At 49.9% G+C, this 7,392-nt stretch overlaps 1 protein-coding gene across 2 annotated transcripts in view; it reads right to left on the reverse strand.

Moving 5' to 3' along the window:
- Positions 1-5,521, reverse strand: part of FAM3D (FAM3 metabolism regulating signaling molecule D) — a 43,611-nt gene extending 38,090 nt beyond the window's left edge. The window contains exon 1 of one of the 2 annotated variants that reach the window (XM_049863162.1): positions 5,428-5,521. The gene's annotated coding sequence lies outside the window, so the exon portion shown is untranslated. Of the gene's footprint in view, positions 1-5,218 lie in introns of both variants that reach the window. The other variant, XM_049863161.1, reaches the window with a different exon arrangement.
- Positions 5,522-7,392: the final 1,871 nt, after the last annotated feature.

Here is a 7,392-nt window from a genome sequence, read left to right on the forward strand (position 1 = left end):
GAAGGTCATCTGGGCAGACATGCAGTCTGTTCCCCTCCCCTCCAGCGTCTGAGGGGGTGGGATAATCTCAGGTTGCTGGGCATCTTTGGGTACATTAGCCCAAGAAGAGCTACCAGAATTTCTCTTTGCTGAGAGCTTGGCTGTGCCTCATGAGAGGGGACTAATTGGAAAGCAGGGCAAGGTTCATCCCCTGAGCCATGGCAGGCCTGTTGCTGGCCTGTCTGAATCACTTCAGCAGGTCAAGCTTGAAGCAATGTCCCTCAGACTCAGTGGGTCATTCTATTCCTTTCCACCAGAGACAGCCTGGTCTTGGCCACTTTGAGCAACCAAGATGGCGGCCTCACAATGAAGTCAGCGGAGTCTTGGGAAGGCATTGAGAAATAAGCCTTACATATGGATGAGTGGAGTCCAGAGATCTCAGCAAAGGAGAAGTAATCTTAATAATAATCACCATAATGATACCCAACAAGTATTATTATTCTACGAGTTTCAGCACTGTGTCCTTTCATTTAATCTTCCTAACAGTAACAGTCTTGTGAGACAGATTCTTTTATCGACTGCCTTTCACAGATGAGAAACCAAGGCCTAGAGAGGCTAAGTGCCTTGTCCAAGGCCACACAGGTAGGATGATCTATGCAGCATTTCCATCTGATTTGCTTTAGTAACTGCGAATAAATGAATTAAAAAAAAGTCAAAGCTTGGAGGACATCTGTTGCTTTAGCCATCTGCCCTCATCAATTTCTTCTTCTTTTGGTGACCACCCTTTTCCTTTGGGAACATCCCCATTCTGCTACATGCAATTGGGTGGGGCTGACCCCACTCTCTGCCTCCAGGGCCGGCCACATGGCCCAGGCCTAGCCAATGAGTGTGTGCTATCACTTGGTCACAGAGGTGGGATCAGAGATGGCAGGCAACCCTTACTGAGGAAATCAGTGCCCTCCCAGGGCTCTGGATGAACTTTCCAGGAAAAAGGAGCTGCCTTCTGCTGGAATTGCTGGATTGAGGTGACATAAAACTGGAGATGCTGATGGGTATCTTTGGTACCTCATGAGGAGAGCCTGCCTGAGAAGGAAGTCAACATAGATGAAAGGTTCCCACCGACAAAGAGTCCTGGGGATGCCATTTGACCCTCTAGATCCAGCCTTGCCTGAAGTCAGTTTATCTCTGGATTTTTCAGCTATGTGAGTCAATACAAGTCCTTTATTTGTTGGGCTGGTTTGAGTTGGCTTCTGTTGCTTGCAGCCAGAAGAGACCTACACGAAGATTTTCCCTCTCAGACCACAGTTGCATCTGAGAGAAAGGCTCAAATTAAATTCCCACCCCATCCTTAAATTTGCCACCTCAGCACTTGGTGGTAGTGGCGAGAGGCCTAAAACATCAGGCCAACTCCTGGCTTTTTCTCTGTCTTTGGCAATAAAAAAAAAAAAAAAAATTTTTTTTTTTTTTGGCAATAGCCCCCTGATGGCTTCCCTACCCTATCACCCCTGAGATTTTCACCAGGGGAGTATTCCTCCAACACAGAACCAATCATATCTGTAGAAAGATCCACGTCCTTGCCATTATAGCTTCTCTCTCGCCCCGTTGGTTGGCTCCCAGCTCCCACCTCTAGCCTCTGCTCCTGCGGTTCCGTCCCCCCAGGGCTGCCTTCACCTCTTCACTCCAGGGGAATCTACATTTTGTGGGGTGTGGCCTCCTTTGTGAGGTCTTCCTGCTGTAGCTTGTGCAGCATTAGTCGCTGTCTCTCAATGTACGGATGTTAGGGATTGAGAGCATGGGCTCTGGAGCTGGACTGCCTGGGCGCAAATCCTCTCTCTACCATTCATACTCTGTGCCCTTGGGCAAGGTACTCCACCTCCTCAGGCTTCAGTTCTTCAACTGGAAATCAGGGATGATAAGACACCATGGTGGTTCAGTGGTAGAATTCTCACCTTCCATATGGGAGATCTGGGTTCAATTCCCGGCCAATGCACTTTCACCCCTCTGTTAGCAGAGGCTTCCGTGTTGCTATGATGCTGGACATGTTTCAGCAGAGCTTCCAAACTAAGATGGACTAGGAAGAAAGGCCTGGAGATCTACTTCTGAAAATCAGCCAGTGAAAACTCCATGGATCACAATGGTCCAATTCACAACTAATCGTGGAGATGGTACTGGACTGGGCAGCGTTGTCTTGCTCCATTGTACATGGGGTCACCATGAGTTGGGGTCTGACTTAATGGCAGCTAATGACAAGACCTACCACACCAAGTTATTCTGTTTAAACGAGATAATCCATGTAAAGTACTTAACATCGTGGTCAACATAGTTGGCTCCATCTGCATCATCTGTTGTTCTGACTGTTGTTTGTATTGATTGCACAGGGTTTGCACACATCTCTCTTCCAGGACGACGACCACTTCCTCTCAGACTGTGAGCTTGCTGAGAGTGCCTCTCACCATTTCTAAATGCCCTCCACCATGCAGAGTGCTGGTGGCACCTACTAGGTGCTCAGCTTTGACAACTGTGCCAGCCTGTATTCTGCACCTACTAGGTGCCAGGAATCACGGTAGGTGCTTTATACACATTGTCTTTTTCAAAATTCACATCAGTCGGACCCCAAGAGATGAGGAAAGAGGCTCAGACTGATGAGACCACTTGCCCAAGGTCACACAGCTAGAATTCCAAACGTGCAGTGTCCCTGACTTCTACATAGTTGTCTCCTCCGGCCACGCCCCAAGGGGCAGACCTTGGAGTCCCAGCTCCTGCTTCTCAGAGCCTCCCAAAGCAAGGGATCATTACCAACCACAACGAGTATCTGCCCCTCTCTGGAGTCCCCACGGGGCTCAGGCTGGCCACTGCCCACCTGCAGCTGTGCCAGGTCTGCCAATATCAGACAGGCTAGCCTCTCCCACGGAGGCAGCTACCTGTGCCAAGGACATGGAGGGAAGCCGTGGCTTGGCGCACCCCCAGCTCCAGGGAAGTGCCCGTGAGGAAGCGAGGCCCCTCATCTCTACATGGAGGCAGCTACCTGTGCCAAGGACACGGAGGGAAGCCATGGCTTGGCGCACCCCCAGCTCCAGGGAAGTGCCCGTGAGGAAGCGAGGCCCCTCATCTCTACGGCCTCCTGTGGAAGGGGAGCTGCAGAGTGAGGAGTGGAGCCTGTGCGTAAACACGGGGTTCAGCCCAGAACTGGCACCAGTTGCCACGGAGCCGACTCTGACTCATGCAGGCCTCATGTGTGTCAGAGCGCCATGCTCCACAGGGTTTCCAATGGTTGATTTTCCAGAAGTAGATTGCCAGGTCTTTCTTCCAAGTCACCTTTGGTGGACTTGAACCTCCAACCTTCTGATGAATAGCTGAATGCATTATTATTTGCACTATCCAGGGGCCCTTTAGCTCAGAAAGAGGCGTGTAAACTTGTAAACAATGACCAGAAGACAGAAACCCCTAAACCTCTAGATGAGCTAAGGCAGACAGACAGACTGGGGCAAACACTGGGCAAAGCCAGACTCCCCTCCACGGCTGTGCTTGGCCTGGGTGTAACCACTTCTCTGACTTGGCCTCCCACCACTGGGCCCTTCCTTCTCCCTGCGAGAACCCATCCCCCTTCCTCCTTCCCTCTCCCACTTCATCTTCTAGATTTTTCAATGGGTCAAACGCTTCCTTCTTTCCGCCCAAAATCCCCCTTCCTCCCTCCTTCCTACCCTCCCTTCCTGCTTTGCCTTCTCCTGGATTCTTCAGCGGGTCAAACGCTTACTTATCCCCCACCCTCAGCATTCCGCGGCAAATTCAATCTTGAAGAAGTCTGCCCTAACTCTCAGGCTATCTTTTTCACGTCACCTGTCGGAAGTGTTTTTTTAAAAAAATGATTACTGGGCAAGTTGTTTACTTTCTGGCAAGAGCTGTATGTATTACTCTGCCTTGTTAATCATTGTATCCCTGTTTACCTGACATTCAGGAAGGGCTGGATTAACACTCAGCAAATGAATCACCTGGAAGGACACTTCCGTACAAAAAGTCTGCCAAGTCCAGCCATGGGCTTAGCATGGTGGTGGGGGGCCCAAACTTCGCTGCTGAGGCCCCTTTCCCAAAGTGGTAATAATAATAGTACCTTCCTTGTTGAGGTGATATAACACTTAAATATGTTAATATATAAATATACATATATGGAGCCCTGGCGGCACAGTGGTTAAGAGCTGTGGCTGCTAATCAAAAGGTCAGCAGTTTGAATCTACCAGCTGCTCCTTGGAAGCCCTATGGGGCAGTTCTGCTCCGTCCTATAGAGTCGCCACTAGTTGGAATGGGCTTGACAGCAACGGGGGAAAATATATATATGTATATATATATATACACACACACACACATATATACATACAGCACTTGGCACAGAGTCTGACACTTAGTAGGGGTTATCTTCTGTGTTTTAGCAACTATTATCATAGATTCTTAGACAGTGAGAACTACAGGGATTCACAGGGGACACCCAGGCTATCACCCCTGTTTTACAGATGAGGAAGTTGAGATTTTTCAAATCATTATTTTCAGACAAAAATGAAATTAAAGACCAAAGAACAACAGTCTACCCTTCTTCATTCATTCTTAAAATCTTTGTATGGTTCATAGTTGTTGCTCAGAATGTGCTTGTTGAATGAATACACAAGTGAATGAATGAATACACGAGTGAATGAATGAATGTCAAGGGGCCTCTGTGGTCAAGAAAAAAAGCTCGCAGGAGTGGGTTGGTCAATTCCTGGCTTTGCGCCCACACCTCCTTTTTGTGCCCATGGCAGACATAACTAATCAATCAAGGCATGCCTTTGCACTGAGACTGAACCCAGCTTCAGAATCCCTGTCATTATTGTCCAGTATCAATTGATTAGAGTCTGGTGGCATAGTGGTTAAGAGCTCAGCTGCTAACCAAAAGCTTGGCAGTTTTAATCTACCAGCCGTTCCTTGGAAATGTTATGGGGTAGCTCTACTCTGTCTTATAGGGTTGCTATGAGTCAGAATTGACTCAACAGCAACAGGTTTTTTTAAATCAATTGATCAGACTTGGCCCCTCAGATGAAATCTGTCTTCCGCACTGTGATCTCAGAAACCTCTTGATTGTGTGGTTTCCTTCTTCCTTCTGTCCAGACTCTTTGGTTGCTTATTTCAATCCATCCCACCTCCACTTTCCTTTCCTTTCTCTCAGTAACCTGGGCCCACAAGTATAGCCCTTTCCATTCTGGTGGAAACATACCTGAGGGCTCAAGGCTCCCTCTTCTTTGTCTTGGTGGAGAAGGTGAGGTGGCCCAGCTGGTGTCTTGGATCCCCGACCCAACCAATCCTCCACCCCACACCAGCTGCTGAGAGAGCCCAGCTCCTAGGTCCGGAGTGGTCGGGGCCTCTTCTAGAAGCAGTACGCACAGGCCCAGAGGCAGGGACGCTGAGGGTGTCTCCCAACCTTACCCGGTTCTGTGCTCCTCCAAAGATGCTTGTCATAAAGTTTCCCTGCCTTGTTAAACAACCTCACCAGGAAGAAGGAAGTTTAATCTAGGAGTTTGATCAGGAGGAAACGAGTGTAAAGTATTGCCCTGACGGCGGAGCTGCCAGGGGCCCCGAGCTCAGGCATGGGGAAAAGGGCTGTGTGTGTTCTTTCTCTTCAGCCTTGGCAGAGAATGTTCTGGGTTGGGACTCCAGCAATTTAATCAGGAAGGAAAAGCCACAACAGCTGCCTTAAAATAAACAAAACCTCTAAACTGACAACTTGCTGAGGTGCTTGGTGGGGAGAGCTAGGGCTGGTAGAGCAAGCTGGTGATGGTGCTGAGCACCTGTCTGAGGCCCCAGACTAGGGTGGGGGCTGTGGGTGAAGGTGACAGGGATGGGGTGAGCCTGGGTGGAGAAACAAAGGGGATCTAAGGAGGGGCTGAGGGACAGCGAAGGAAGGACAATTATGCCCACCACAGGGTACCCAGGCTGATGATGGAAAAGTGAGACCCACTGATCAGGAGACAGGAGACTGGGGGAGAGGGAGTGGTTTGGGAAAAGATTCTGGATTTGGTTTAGGGCACACTGAGTTACAGGTTAAAGCTGGAGAGACAGAGGTGGAAAAAGAGGGTTGAAAAGAGTAGAAGAGAGAGAAGAAGGGAGAAAAGAGAGAAGAAAGGTAGAGGAGGAAAAGAAAAAAACAACCAACAACTGCAGTCGAGTTGACTCTGCCTCATGGTGACCCCATGTGTGTCAAAGTAGAGCTGTGCTCCACAGGGTTTTCAGTGGCTGATTTTTTGGAAGTAGATTGCCAGACTTTTCTTCTAATGCACCTCTGGGTGGACTTGAACCTCCAATCTTTTAGTTAGCAGCCAAGTTCTTAACTGTTTGCACCACCTAGGGACTCCAGAAGAGAAAGCCCCACTGCCATCAAGTTGATTCCAACTCATAGCGACCCTACAGGACAGAGTAGAACTGCCCTATGGGGATTGCAAGGCTGTAAATCTTTATGGAAGCAGACTGCCGCATCTTTCTTCCACGAAGCAGCTGGTGGGTTCGAACCACCAACCCTTCAGTTAGCAGTGGAGCCAATGTGCCACCAGGGCTCCTCCACAGGAGAAAAGAGAGAAGCAGAGAACAGCAGAGGGAGAGCCTTTGACAGTGACTGTGAGCCTCCTCCCAGGGAGCATCCCTACAGAGGTGAGCTCAGGAGGGGGCTCTTTGGAGAAGCCAAATGGGGCAAAGACACCTCTGTACCTTGGGTTATGCACAGTTGAAGGGGCCCTGTAGCAGGGCTTCTTGGGCCCCGATGCGTGGTAGAATTTGAGTGAAACAGTGACTGCATTGTTTACCTCCTGTCCCTCCCTAGGATACCAGTTGCGTTCAGAGGGGCTCAATATCCCGCCCCCAACACCACAGGCTTTGCCACTGAATGTGATTCTCAATCCTGAGTCCCTTTCCCGCTGGGATGAGCTCTTTCCTAGGGATCTCCTCGTTCCTTATGCACATGGAGCCCGGCTGCTAACCAAAAAGTCGGTAGTTTGAATCCACCAGCCGCTCCTTGGTAACCCTACGGGGGCAGTTCTACTCTGTCCTCTAGGGGTGCTACGAGTCAGAATCGACTCAGTAGCAACAGGTTTCATGCACATAGACTCCTATGCCTTCCTCGCCTATTCATCACTGGGGGCCCTGCTGTACTTGATGGTTTCCACCCAGGCTGCTTCCAAAAGGGATCTGTGGCTCCTAAAAATGAATATCCAGGGGCACAAGGTCAGCTGTCAGGAAATAAAGACGAGTGCCCAGGGGCTGGGCGAGGGAAGAGCAGGGAACAGTCCCTGCTGGGTGAGGCACCTGGCAACCGAAGTGGTCTGTCCTGCTGTTCCAGCTGGCCAGTTCTCTCAGGGTGGAGGAGGAGGGCCTCTGAGAGTGGCACCTGGGGGGCGGGCA

The sequence above is a fragment of the Elephas maximus genome, chromosome 20, assembly GCF_024166365.1.
Source record: "Elephas maximus indicus isolate mEleMax1 chromosome 20, mEleMax1 primary haplotype, whole genome shotgun sequence".
Lineage (NCBI taxonomy): Eukaryota > Metazoa > Chordata > Mammalia > Proboscidea > Elephantidae > Elephas > Elephas maximus.